The sequence below is a fragment of the Rhinoderma darwinii genome, chromosome 3, assembly GCF_050947455.1.
Source record: "Rhinoderma darwinii isolate aRhiDar2 chromosome 3, aRhiDar2.hap1, whole genome shotgun sequence".
Taxonomy (NCBI): domain Eukaryota; kingdom Metazoa; phylum Chordata; class Amphibia; order Anura; family Rhinodermatidae; genus Rhinoderma; species Rhinoderma darwinii.
In genome coordinates, this window is record NC_134689.1 from 155,238,957 (window position 1) to 155,254,030 (window position 15,074).

The 15,074-nt window shown below is 39.4% G+C and overlaps 1 long non-coding RNA gene across 1 annotated transcript; it reads left to right on the top strand.

The window, feature by feature from the left end:
* Positions 1–776: 776 nt before the first annotated feature.
* LOC142747891 (uncharacterized) lies at positions 777–14,814 on the top strand. Its single transcript, XR_012882083.1, has 3 exons — positions 777–1,201; positions 13,807–13,969; positions 14,320–14,814. It is a non-coding gene; the product is annotated as an uncharacterized LOC142747891 (long non-coding RNA).
* The last annotated feature ends 260 nt before the right edge of the window (positions 14,815–15,074 follow it).

Sequence of the window (15,074 nt, forward strand, 5' to 3'; positions counted from 1 at the left end):
ATATACCTTGCTGCACCTTATACACCCTGCTGCTCCTTATATACACTGTTATATACAAGGGGGAGCCGTGTGGCGCTATCTACAAGGGGGGCTGTGTATGATGTTATCTGCAGGGGGCTCAGTTACTGAGGGGATACTTTTATTGTGTCGAGCACTGAGGGATCATTATTACCATCTGGGTTCACTGTGGAATACGAGTTTGTTTAGAGGATGGGGTATAGGTGTTGGCGATGCTGGAAAAGCGAAAAACCAACATGTCTGTGTGTCAAATTCTGCAGAGAAGAGTCATGGCTTGAATAAGTCGTCACAGCGGTCTGGGCCGGATGGAGAAAAAAGGGGAAAGTGAACGACTCTAATCAGAGAAAACATCACCTAAGTTAGCGGGGGAAAGCTACAAGCGGAGCTGTGACTGGTGAGTTACTTCTAGAATACTGCACAGTGCACAGGCAATGATTTTGTAATGTGTCTGTAAAAATTTTGGTCTTTCCGTGAATTTTAGCTCAGTTGTCCAGAAGTGGAGGTTGGCAACCCTACAATATACCCTAACACAATGATTTAAAAAAACAATTTTTTGCAAACAATTCAAATCATTTTCTTTTATATCCAGAGGTACGCTAAGTGTGTACCATTGTTTATGTGCCCCCCACTAGATTATATTCCTGGGAGATGATGTCACAGCAGAGGTGCAGCCAGTCAGCAGAGCCTGAAGAGGACAGAGCACGCCAGCACAAACTGCAGTACAGAAAGAGCCTGACCAGAGTGACTACAGCTGGCTACCGCATAAATCACTCCAACTCTGTAATTTACTTAGATTGGTGTAAAATATGCCAGTCTTAGTGAATACGGGATATAGTATATTACATAGGAACAACGCAACAGAATGTAATTACATAATGCATTAGACGACTGCTAACTCAAGGACAGATAAAAAAAAATACATAAAATAACACTAGAAACATTGTTCATCCTGATCATTTCCTAGAACATCCTGCCTTGTAAATCCTTCCTAGGAAACCATTTTCTCCTATTGGGATTGAGCTACTGGAGTATACAAGTTGAAAAAGGAGCCTGGAGGGAGTAGGGGGCCATTGTCTGAGCAGGAGATGTGGTTTTCCTCTACATAAATTCAACTACAGGCACAAAACTGTAGAAGGGGCCCCGAGAGAGAAGGAAAACTCTGGTTTCCCAACCATCATGTCAGGTAATATGTCAAAAAGTATATTATTCACCACCCATTTGTCTTGCAATTAGTTGATTGACTTACTCATTATTGGGGGGGGGGGATAGTCTTTGCATCTTTGCATTTATTTGGGGTTGCTCAGACTTTAAGGTATGTTCACACGTGTCAGAATTGCCATATGCAAATTCGACACATATTTACTACAAGATCCGTGGCAGAAATTCAAGGCTGACACTCAGATATCTGCCAAGGATTTGCAATTTGATGTGCCGAAGATCTGCACAAAAAATAGCCCTATTCAATAGGGCTAATGTACATAGGGCTTATCTGCCAATTCTTCTTTGCAGAATCCGCAAAAATATGTAGCATGCCACTGATTTTGCTGATTTTTTTTTTCTGCTGTGAAAATAAGGGTTAAATTATTTTTAAGGCAGTGTGACCTGGCGCAGTCTCTATTCAGTACTTTTATGCAGTCTGAAATGTATTTATATTATTGACCCAAAAATATTGGATTCAATCTATGTTCTAATTTGCATAAGGAGTGTGGCTTCTGGGGTGTCAGTAATGATCCTAGAGTCTTATGGCACCGGGCAATTTTCTTTCTGCAGAGTTTAATGATAGAGACATCTAAAGAATGTAACCCTTGGTGGACTGTTTTGTTTTGGTACCGCATTTATTTATTAAGGTTGGTTCTTGTGGAAAAGTGAGTGGTAAACTTTTCCCAACTTTCCACCGTCTCCCAACTCATTCTTTAACCCCTTAAGGACGTGGCCTAGTTTGGGCCTTAATGACTTGGAATGAACAAAAAACAGTAATTTTGACATTATTTTGTAAAAAAATTTTTACCACGTTTAACATGCGGGATAAATAAAATTATAATATTAGAGTTCAGGTAGTTACCAATGTGGAAATACCAATTTTATATAGGTTTTTTATTTTTTCACTAATAAACAATTTTGTAAAGGGAAAACATATATATATATTTTTTACTTGGAACTTACTTACATAATACTTACATAATACATTGCACTGCTTATCCACTGCAGTGTATCATGCCTGTCAGTATTATTTTTTTTATTAGTGAGTGCGCCTCCGGCGGGGCCAGATAGGCTCATGTTCATGGCAGACCTGGGAAATTTTGTTAGGCCCCTGGCTGACATGACATTTCAACGCATCCCCTCAATTGCACTGATGGGTTTACAGAGGTAGACCCCTGCCTTTGTAAAACCTCTTAGGTGCCGCAGTCGCTATTGACTCTGGCATATAAGGTGTTAAACGTCCAGAATTGGAGCTTGCTCCGATCCCAGCTGTTGTAGCACGGTGAACCCATGCCATCCCTGCAACGTACATTTATGGCGCAGTGGGGGAATGGGGCTAATGGACTGTGAATGCCTTTGTTCCTGAATGTGTACATATAGGTCTATAATGGATGAGTGTAATACAGTGAGTGCGGGAAGATATCTGCAGGTAAGTAATACACTACAGAATTTATGTTTTATGTGATCTGGATTTTTATAAATTCTATACACTTGTATTTAACAGATTTCTACAATGTGTAAACAGAAATATCATTTTTCTATGTGTGGATGTCCTGTTCACAGTTTGTCTAAGACAGCAGAAAGGCTAGGTGCAGCCATGGGTCTCCGGTGCGACTATTGTAACGTAAAAATATTGTAATTTGAGATCATACCTATATGGAAAGCTAGTATTGGGATCTAAGGTCTCCAAAATGTTAACCAAAAATAACAAAATATATGAAGATAAAAAAAAAAAAACAAGCACCTACAGCTAATATTTACAGATATATGGGTAAAGCAAGTCCTTCCAAATAAAAGAGAGAGAGAGAGAGAGAGAGAGAGAGAGAGAGAGAGCTGATGGAAACTGATAAATCGCTTTTTATGTAAAAGGACAGGAACTTCTTCAGGATTCTGTACAGAACCCACAGTGTACCGGAAAAATACAGTGGAGCCACATTCACTTGTCCAAAAGAGTAACTTATTCTGACAGGCTGACAGAGGTTTTTTGTTTTTTTTGAGCACTGCACTGTACTGTACTTGAAATCCCACCAAATCCCATTTGCCCGCAATGAGATCCGCTAATTCGCTGTAAACTGTGGCCAATTACTGATGACTTAACAGTGAAATGCGGACACTAATCTTCCAGCCAATCTCATGCACCATAGATTGGCACTGTGCCACATTATTTAACAAGTTTGAATTCATATTATAGATAGACACGCAATTGTTTTTCCATGGCTGCTTGTCTAATTTCAATATGTTAGATCATTGTTAGAATGACTATAATTACAATAGCACTATAAATGTAATTAAATATGACTAATCAAGAACAAGTGTTTGTATGAGATGTACTGTAGAACACAACTTAAATTATAATCATATATAAAGTACAGTGAAGTTTACCGCTCAGACGGCACTGGTAACAGTCCAATATCATTCAGTATAGACACTCTCTCCCAGAAAAATGCAGTGGACAGTCCGCAATCCAATGAGGGTGTGGATGGTAATTCTTATCCTTGTAGTTCCACCAAGCTCCTTATCGTCTCCCTCCACATTCAAAGAACTCCTGGTAGGAAAAGGATCTTATGTCTCTAATAGATGGAAAAAGGAAGACACATAGTGCAACACCCTCTGAAAAAGATTGCTCCACGCCAAGTTTAATCCATACTCACAGAAGTAACAAGAAATAAAAGCATCAAGGTAAGTAAAAATCTTTAAAATTTCTAGGCGGCACGCCAAACACTCTCGCCCGACCCTGGGTTTCGCCCTTCCGGCTTCCTCTGGGGCATGTTTACTTTTTAAAGAGATTAGGCATTTATATAAAAATAATAAAAGTGTATATATATGTATACGATTATGATGGTAAGATCAGATTATCTCTATATATTGCAGAGATCATTGTGGGTGTATATGTTTTTTGTTTTTTTTTTAACCATTTTTTATGTATGTAAATTTATGTAAATTTAAATGATATGCGGCTATATAAACCTGTTAATTAGACACGTCACACATGCCCCAGAGGAAGCCGGAAGGGCGAAACCCAGGGTCGGGCGAGAGTGTTTGGCGTGCCGCCTAGAAATTTTAAAGATTTTTACTTACCTTGATGCTTTTATTTCTTGTTACTTCTGTGAGTATGGATTAAACTTGGCGTGGAGCAATCTTTTTCAGAGGGTGTTGCACTATGTGTCTTCCTTTTTCCATCTATTAGAGACATAAGATCCTTTTCCTACCAGGAGTTCTTTGAATGTGGAGGGAGACGATAAGGAGCTTGGTGGAACTACAAGGATAAGAATTACCATCCACACCCTCATTGGATTGCGGACTGTCCACTGCATTTTTCTGGGAGAGAGTGTCTATACTGAATGATATTGGACTGTTACCAGTGCCGTCTGAGCGGTAAACTTCACTGTACTTTATATATGCTATTTAGGGTATTTGTTGGATCATACCCAATTTAGTTTTGCCTGCTCCGGTCTGAGAGAGATTTTGTGGGTATTTGAGCCAAGAGAAACCACCATTATATTTAAATTATAATCAGTTGCTTAAAGAAAGCAATACTAAATCTTATATTCACAATGTTTTATTTTATATTTTTAGCAGTATTCATGAGCTTCGATGTGTGAAAAATATACAAAGTTACAGTAAAGATAAGTATACAAGAATTCATAACATAACATTTAACAAAATAATGAATCCAAACAGAAGGGGACATAGGGTAAGCCACCTGCATAATTGCTTCACTACTTGCTAGCCTGACTGTGATGCAGCTAATATCCAATTATTATATCAAATTTACAATAAATCACTGAAAAAGGGCATATTTACCGATAAAAGGGCAGGTTAAAACGGCAGTTCTTATCAGGATGCACACAATGTTATCTGAGAGAGCTCACACATAAAATACTGAGTAGCATCTAAATATAAAATACTGCGGAGCATCCACTTAAACACCTATCATGCATAACGGGGAAGCTGCTTAGCATTACAATTGAACACAGATAAGGCTTCCATGAAGTGCCAGTCATACAATTACATGTAGTGCAACATTCTGGCTTAAAGAGGCTCTGTCACCACATTATAAGTGCCCTATCTTTTACATAATGTGATCGGCGCTGTAATGTAGATCACAGCAGTGTTTTTTATTTAGAAAAACTATCAATTTTGACGGAGTTACGAGATTTGAGATTTATGCTAATGACTTTTTTAATAGACAACTGGGCGAGTTTTTACTTTTTGACCAAGTGGGTGTTGTAGAGAAGTGTATGACACTGAACAATCAGCGTCATGCACTTCTCTCCATTCATATACTCAGCACATGTGCTGTCACTTACTCACACATTAACATTACTGAAGTGTCCTGAGAGTGAATAGACATCACCTCCAGCCTGGACGCGATGTCTATTAACATTCCTGACACTTCGGTAACGTTTATGTGGGAGTTAATTACAGCAAGCATGATCTCGCGAGAAACCGAAGAAATAATTATTTTTAACCAATAGTTTTTTCTTTGGAAATTTTTTCCTATTTTTCTGTTGTCTAAAACCTGGGTGCGTCTTATAGTCAGGTGCATCTTATAGTCTGAAAAATACGGTATATATTTTATCTGAAGAGTGTCTCAAACAATTTTTTACCCACTCTGAGAACAAATTAACACACTTATACACAATCCTAACTTTAGGAAGCTGGAAACAATTTGTATTCCCTGAGAAGGCCTCTCAAGGTATCTCCGTGGGAGATAGGTGTGCAGGGAAGGTTGGCACTAGTCTGCCAGGACTGTTCTGTAGGCAAATCAGACAGCTCTAACAGAATTTAGCAGCAACATTTGTAAAACCCGGGACATACCAATTAGATCTTACCAATCCTATCTTTGCAGTGTTGGAGGCATATGTGAGGCCACATACTCTCAATACAAGTGCCATCAAGTGTGCCTTGGGTGCTACCGATCTACCTTCCTTATACATCCACATTCTGTTAGAATCTGTTTTTCACGCCTTCTGCTCCCAGTTGGACACTTTCTGTGGAGAACATGGGATCACAGGCGCCACTCACATAATAAACCAAAATAATAATAATAAACATAAATAAATAAAAACACAAGAGATCACTTGGAATAAATAAGGCCGCAGTATTTATTAACCCCTTTCCGGTTTTGGGCGTGACTGTACGTCCAGATTCAAAGTGCGTTCCCGCACAAGGGCGTACAGTCACGCCCTGTAGATAAAGATGGCTGTGCGCGCTTCATCTTCAGTGGCTGTCAGCTGTAATACACAGCTGACGTCCCGCTGCAACAGCGGCGATGGCAGTTACCGCCGATCACTGCCGTTTAACCTCTTCAATGCGGCTGTCAATGGTGTCCGCCGCATTGAAGTGGTTGACAGAGGGAGGGGGCTCCCTCTGTACCCCCCTGCCCTCCCCGCGATGGATCGTGGGTGGCGATGGTTGCTATGGCAACCAGGAAGCTGTTGCTAGGCTTCCTGGTTGCCCAGGTACGGAAGCCTATTAGGTGCTGCCCGAGGCATGACGTAATAGGCTAACTGTCAGATGAAGAATGACAGCTACAATACACTGAACTAAATAAGTAGTGCAGTGCATTGTACCGGGGATCAGAAGACCAGATCTTCAAGTCCCCAGGTAAGTGTAATAAAAAAAGTGAAAAAAGTAAAAAAAAATGTGAAAGAAAAATAAATAAATAAAAGTTTTAACTAATAAAAACAACAATCGCCCTTTTTCCCTGATCAACTCCTTTATAATTAGAAAAAATTTGAAAACATGAAAAAAAACTATACATAATAGGTATCGCCGCGTTCGGAATGGCCTGATCTGTAAAAATATCACATTATTTTTACCGCCCGATGAACACTGTAAAAAAATGTAATAAAAAAACCATGACAGCATTTTATTTTTTGGTCATCTTGTCTCAGAAAAAATGTAATAAAAAGACAAATTTTTTAGGTCCAGTAGAATTTCACTAAATACCCCACATCATCATTTGCTGGACCCCACAGGTGGACCCTGTAGATGCAGCAGAGATGATGAAACTTTAGGGCCTTGTGCTGCTTATAGGGCTAGTGAAGAAGTCAAAGATTAGGCAATAGCGCAGATATTTTGTATAATACCCAATAAACCTGGCCTGTGCATAAAGGAATGGTTCACAGCGTACCACACCAATCCATGGATTATGCATTCACCCCATTATTACATCATCCTATTATGCCCTGATGTACTCTGCCCAGCTTACATATACCCTTATGTACTTCGCCCAGCTTACATACACCCTGTTGTACTCCGCCCAGCTTACATATGCCCCCACATTATAAGCTGAAATACCAGTAAAACACCAAGCAAAATCTTCGCTTCAAAAGCCAAATGGTAGTCCAACTGAGCCCGGCAGTGTGCCCAAACGGCAATTTATGACCGTATATGGGGTATTACTGTATTCTGGAGAACCTGCTTAACAATTTATGGGATGTGTGTCTACGGTGGTACAAGCTGGGCACAACACATTGGGCACTGAAATTGCATATCTGTGGAAAACGGCAATTTTCAATCTGCAACATCTATTGTGTACTCATTTTTGCAAAACACTTTTGGAGTCAAAATGCTCACTACACCCCTAGATAAATTCTTTGAGGGATCTAGTTTCCAAAATGGGGTAATTTTTCGAGTGTACCTCTGTACTGGTTCTATAGCTCAATGCAACTTGGTATCAAAAAACGAATCTCCACTCCAAATATTAAATGGCTCTCCTTCCCTTTAGAGCCTTGCTGTGTGTCCAAATAGCCGTTTATGACCATGTGTGGGGTATTTCCCTACTCTGAAGAAGTTGCTTTACAAATGTTATGGTGCTTTTTATCCTTTATTTGTTGAGAAAATGAAAATTTTTTAACTAATGCTGCGTCTTATTGGAAAATAATGTAATTTTTCGTTTTCACTGCCCATTTCTAATAAAATCTGCGAGACACCTGTGGGGTCAAAATTCTCACTACACCCCTAGATGAATTCCTCAATGGGTGTAGTTTGCCAAATGGAGTCACTTTTGGGGAGTTTCCACTGTACTGGTACCTAAGGGGCTTTGCAAAAGCGACATGGTGAGGAAAAACCAATCCAGCAAAATCTGCTCTCCAAAGGCCAAATGGCGCTCCTTCCCTTCTGAGCCCTGATGTGTATTCATACAGTAATTTATTACCACATATGGGGTATTTCTGTACTCCGGAGAAGTTGCTTTACAAATGTTATGGTGCTTTTTCTCCTTTATTTGATGAGAAAATGAAAAATTTTGACCTAAAGCTACATCTTAGTGGAAAAAAATGTAATTTTTCATTTTTACTGCCCAGTTCTAATAAAATATATGAAACACCTGGGGAGTCAAAATGCTCACTACACCCCTAGTTGAGTTCCTCTAGGGGTGTAGTTTCCCAAATGGAGTCACTTTTGGGGCGTTTCCACTGTAGTGGCGACTTAGGAGCTTTACAAATGCGACATGGTGCAGAGAAATCAATCCAGCAAAATCTGTACTCCAAAAGCTAAATGGCGCTCCTTCTGAGTCCTGCCGCTTGCCCAAAGAGCAGTTTATGACCACATGTTTGGTATTTCCGTACTCTGGAAAAGTTGCTTTACAGATGTTGGAGTGCTTTTCCTCATTTATTGAAAAAATTAAAAATGATGAGGTAAATCTACATCTTATTGGAAAATAATGTAATTTTTCATTTTCACTACCCAATTCTAATGAAATCTATAAAACACCTGGGGGGGTCAAAATGCTCACTACACCCCTAGATGAATTAAGAAAAGGAAGGCTGAAAAATCAACAAGGTGCTCCTTTGCTTCTGGGGCCTTTGTTTCAGGCCCTTAGCACACTAGGGCCACATGTGGGATATTTCTAAAAACTGCAGAATCAGGGCAATAAATATTCAGTTGTGTTTTTCTAGTAAAAAAAAAACCTTCAGTATTACAGGAAAAATGGATTAAAATGGAATATCTGCAAAAAAATAAATACATTTGCAAATTTCCCTTCCACTTTGCTTTAATTCCTGTGAAACGCATAAAGGGTTAAGAAACGTTCTAAATACTGTTTTGAATACTTTAATGGGTGCAGTTTTTAAAATGGGGTGATTTGTGGGGTTTCCTAATATATAAGGCCCTCAAAGCTACTTCAGATCTGAATTGTTCCCTAAAAAAATAGGCTTTTGAAATTTGCTTGAAAATGTGAGAAATTGCTGCTAAACTTATAAGCCTTCTAACGTCCTAGAAAAATAAGAGGATGATCAAAAAATGATGCAAACATAAAGTAGACATATGGGAAATGTTAACTATTCACTATTTTGTGTGGTATAACTATCTGTTTTACAAGCAGATACATTTGAATTGAGAAATATGCAAATTTTTGCTAATTTTCTCGACATTTTGGTGTTTTTCACAAAAAAAATTGAATTTATCGACCAAATTTTTTCACGAACATAAAGTACAATATATCATGAGAAAAGTGGATGCGTCCTTAAGGGGTTAAGGTTTACCAAACAAACATAAATAGCAAATAATTAAACTCATAAACCAAAGGGCTTAGTCAGAAGACTCAAGCCAAATAGTCCTATTCAAATGCATTTTTATTATTAATAGACCCAGTCCACCCATATTTAAATGGATGACAACCCAATAAAAAAGACTGCAACTTGTTGTGTGGACAGGAGGGTGGGGTGCTGCTCGGATCCTCTTCTAGTCAGACTGACACCTCTTCAGCCAAAGCTCAGTTTTTTTTTAGAAGAAACCTTCCTGCCGAAAACTGCTGCTGGCCAATCAAGGTGATCCACAGCTTGCCTCACGCAGATTTCAGGAGAATCCAGAGTTTTTCCTGGTAACAACCTAGGCCAATAAACTCAGAGAAAAGGGAAGGACCAAGAAACGCCCATAAAAGGGGGAGAGGGGTAGAGCAGGAAACACAGAAGCATACTACTTAACTAATAATAAGGGCGCCGTGATCCCATGTGGCTCCTAGGCTTAACGCGTTAGTGTCCGCCCCATAGTGTTATTACGGCGGCCACTAACAGGCTTTATTCCGATGAAATAGCCTTTTTACGGCGCTGCATCGGAATAAATAAACAGAGCAGGGAGCCGTTAAATCTCCCTGCTCTCAGCTGCAAGAGGTAGCTGAGGGCTGGGGGCATCCCTGCTCGACCGGGTGAGATCAATATTAGTATCGATCTCACCAGTTTAACCCCTCAGATGCGGCGCTCAATAGCGAGCACCGCATGTGAGTGGTTTTGGAGATAAGGAGGGAGCTCCCTCTCATTCCACTGACACCCAGCGATAAGATCGCCGAGTGTCTCTGTCTCTGATGGCAGCCGGGGGCCTAATAAAGGCCCCCAGGTCTGCCTGTAGTAAATGCCTGCTAGAGGCATGACCTAGCAGATGCCTGTCCGTTTTACATGGACAGGCATAATACACTGCAATACAGAAGTATTGCAGTGTATTATAAATGCAATCGGATAATCGCATAGTGAAGTCCCCTAGTGGGACTAGTAAAAAAGTAAAAAATACTGTAATGATGGGGGTAGGGAAACAGACAAGTGAGCCCTAATCTACCCGCCACTCAGTCCCTGCCTACTTGCAACGACCCGCCCTAGGCGACGGGGTAAAACTGGGCGACGGTCCCTACGCTCAGTAAGTGCACGACAGACAAACAGACAAGCGTACAAAGAAGCTAAGGGAAATGGGGCAGTTGCCCACGGCAACACTGTGAGCAACAAGAGTGGTGAACGAGCCGAGTCAAACCAGGAGTGTACGAGGTACCAAACGCAGTGCAGGAGAGTAGTGAACAAGCCGAGTCAAACCAGAAGTGTACGAGGTACCAAACGCAGAGCAGGAGAGTAGTCAGTAAGCCAGGGTCAATATGAAGCAGGGTAAAATAGTTCAGAAGCTGCAGCAGGGCCAGGAAACCAAACGAGAAGAATCACAAGCAAGGAGGAACAGGAAAGGCAGGTATAAATAGACAGAGGGCGGGAGCTAGCTCCGTCTGGCCAGGCCGTGATAGGCTCTCCCACTCCTAAGCCTGCCATCCTGAGTGGTGGAAGATGGAGTCAGTCCCACAGACATAGAAGCAGGTGCAGACTGATTACCTATGGGCGTTGACACAAAAGCTGTGCCTGGCAGATCCTTTACAAATACAGTATAATAAAAAGTGAAAAAAAAAAGTGAAAATGAAAAACCCACTTTTCCCCCTTACAAACTGCTTTATTATTAACAAACAAAATAAAGTAAAAAAGTTACACATATTTGGTATCGCCGCGTTCGTAACGACCCCAACTATAAACTTCTTATTACATTATTTAACCCGCACGGTGAACGTCTTAAAAAATAAAATAAAAAAACATGCAAAAATTGCTGTTTTCTTTGAATCCAGGCTTAAAAATAATGTGATAAAAAGTGATCAACAAGTCGCATCTACTCCAAAATAGTACCGATAAAAACTACAAGTCGTCCCGCAAAAAAAAAGCCCTCAAACAATTGCATCGGCAAAAAATTAAAAAAGTTATTGCTCTTCAAATATGGAGACACAAAAACAAATAATTTTGAAAAAAAAGTGTTTTCACTGTGTAAAAGTAGTAAAACATATAAAAACTATACAAATTGGTATCGTTGCAATCGTAACAACCCGCTGAATAAAGTTGTTGTGTTATTTATTCCACACGGTAAACGGCGTAGATTTAAGATGCAAAAAAGTGTGGGAAAATTTCTTTTTTTTCTCTATTCCCCCCAAAAAAACGTAATAAAAGTTAACCAATAAATTATATGTACCCCAAAATGGTGCTATTAAAAAAAACAACTTGTCCCGCAAAAAACAAGACCTTATACAGCTGTTTTGACGCAAAAATAAAAAAGTAATAGCTCTTGGAATGCGACGATGGAAAAACGTAAAAAATGGCTTGGTCATTAAGGTTTAAAATAGGCTGATCATTAAGGGGTAAAGGCCCCATTACCTTAGAATCTTTTTGCAGCATAATCATTAATCGATCTTAATCAGGTAATTCAATTCAAGGAACATATTAAAAAATGACAACTTTAAGTTAAACATCAACATTGAGCAGTATACTAAATGTGATATATGCAAACTGATTTTTCTTCTTTTTATATATACTTCACACAATTTCGTTGTCAAATAGCAGGTTCAATCCTCAGCAAAACAAAATAATATTGTGCACACACAGACCAGATCCATGTATAGTTTCTGATCTGAATTTTATTTTCTAAAATTTTCCTTTCACAACAAAAATGGGAATCTACTTCCACTGCGAAGTTATGATTTACATATTTATAACACGCTGCTACACCTTTTTTCTGACACATGCCTCCAATAGTCCAATTCTAAAGCACGCTGATCCAGAACTTTATATGAAACTTAACCTCAGTATTTAATATTCCCATAACACTTCTTGAGTACCCAATTGAAAGAGATCAGCAGCACATCACAGTCCCAGAGAGCATTCACAGGGAGCATTCAAATAGGGGACATTTTTTCTCAATCGGTGAAGGCAGTCAAGTTGTTTCTACTTACTCCAATGTTAGCAAAAAGTTGGGTAATATTGTTAAGAAAAATTGGGCTATCCTTCCACAAACATTTCCTGATATCCTGGAGGTTAATTGTCCTCCACTAATGTCATTTAGAAGATCTAAAAATGTAAAAGACCGTTTGGTCAAGACTGATTCTTTGGGCCAGAAAACTTCTGGACACGGTAAGACAGGATGCTTCCCCTGTCTGGGCTGCTGCAATTGCAACAGCATGCAGAAGGGGAATAGTTTTGTACACCCTTGTACAGGCAAACAATACATAATAAAACAGTATTTTACATGTAGATCCGATTTTGTCATCTACCTTCTACATTGCAGGAATAGGCTTAGCCAACATAAATATACTATACTATAAAGTTGGATTTACCCATTCCACAACATTTTGATAAATATCGACATAATGTCTCTCAATTAAGATTTAGAATTGTCGATGGGATCCCTGAGTTACGTAGGAGAGGGGATAGGGAAGCCATGTTGAAAAGGTTGGAGCTTTGCTGGATCTATGAGCTTGATTGTTTGGAGCCAAAAGGCCTTAATCGAGAATTTAAAATTGTCTCTCTCCTCTAGCTCTATGTTGGAATGCGTGATTATACCATGTTGCTGTAGGTTTGGTTTTAAATCTAAGGGTATGTGCACACACACTAATTACGTCCGTAATTGACGGACGTATTTCGGCCGGAAGTCCCGGACCGAACACAGTGCAGGGAGCCGGGCTCCTAGCATCATAGTTATGTACGATGCTAGGAGTCCCTGCCTCTCTGCAGGACAACTGTCCCGTACTGTAATCATGTTTTCAGTACGGGACAGTAGTTCCACGGAGAGGCAGGGACTCCTAGCGTCGTACATAACTACGATGCTAGGAGCCCGGCTCCCTGCACTGAGTTCGGTCCGGGACTTCCGGCCGAAATACGTCCGTCCATTACGGACGTTAATGTGCTCGTGTGAACCCAGCCTAAGTGTGTGTACCTAACAATCGTACAGATTTGTTATGATGTTTTTATGATTCTTTTTTTTAATAAATAAAAATTCATTTTTTTCTCTTTTTAGATTGTTTGCACCTATTGGGATCTTGTAAACCCTGTGGAGATGGAATTCCGGACCAATATGATAGAAAAAATATATTTTCAAATTTCTATTGCTTCTATGCCATGCATATTTTCTTGATGTCATCTACTATAATAAATTGCTCTTTTCTATATACCCTCTGGTGGTATGTATATGTTTAATCTGTAGATTATATTGTTCCCTGGGACCTTGAACCATAGTACAATTTATATTTGGGTCTATAGTCAATGAGATACTTTCTACTTTCTGTACTTATATTAGGGGTGACTGGTCTAAAAAAAAAATATTTGTGCAATTTTTACCTTATGGTTTGCTCTATGGATAGGCTGTGGGACACTATGAATGGGTATAGTGTTGGCTATTCTTTACTATGGGCCAAAAATGGACATTAATTACTAGCTATTCTACACTATGGGCTAAAATTTCAGATAAGAGAATATATCAAATGAAAGATTAAAACTATTAAATTAATATATTAATGTGATATTCCTTCAGGATGACATCCATGCATGGTTTTATGCTACATCAAGAAGCAAGTATGGCAGATGAATAGTTAAATCACGACTTACTATGTACTTGGAGAGTCTGGACATGTGATCAGCACTCGATGACGCTGCTTGCGGTCACATGATCGCGGCTGTCAGGCAACGGGAACGCTGCCATGATGTGCACTGAATCCTGCGCATGGGCAGTAGGGCTGAACGCCGATATATGAAAAATCGAACATTAACAAACATTTGACAGCTCTTTTTAGATGGTCAGGTCATCTATCCACTAGGGTATAGTCTATATTATATGTAATGCTTTGTATTGTACCTTTTTTGATGTATTGTGTGTTTTGTCCATGATGATGTTACACCTGTACTGACATTTGCAATTAGTGTCATGATGTCATTTCCTCTATATAAACTGCACATTTGCACTTTGGTTTTTTTAATGCTTGAAAAAGACCCTCACTGGGGTCGAAATGTTGTTTTTTAAGGTGAAATAAAGACTCCTCTTTTTACCAGTGTGTTGCAGTTTTTTCTACCTTACTGTGACTTTATGAGTACCGTTATTACACAATAAATGCTAACTTTCGGATAGCATCTAGAGAACTGCTGATATCTTAGTCATTGTGCAAACACCAGTTCAATACTTGGGATAAAATCTGTTCCCGTCACTTACACACAACTTCATTGAGAATTTTCTTGGCTATATTCTTTGAAGTAGGGAAGATACAGGTCTTTGCATACGAGAACATATTCTTC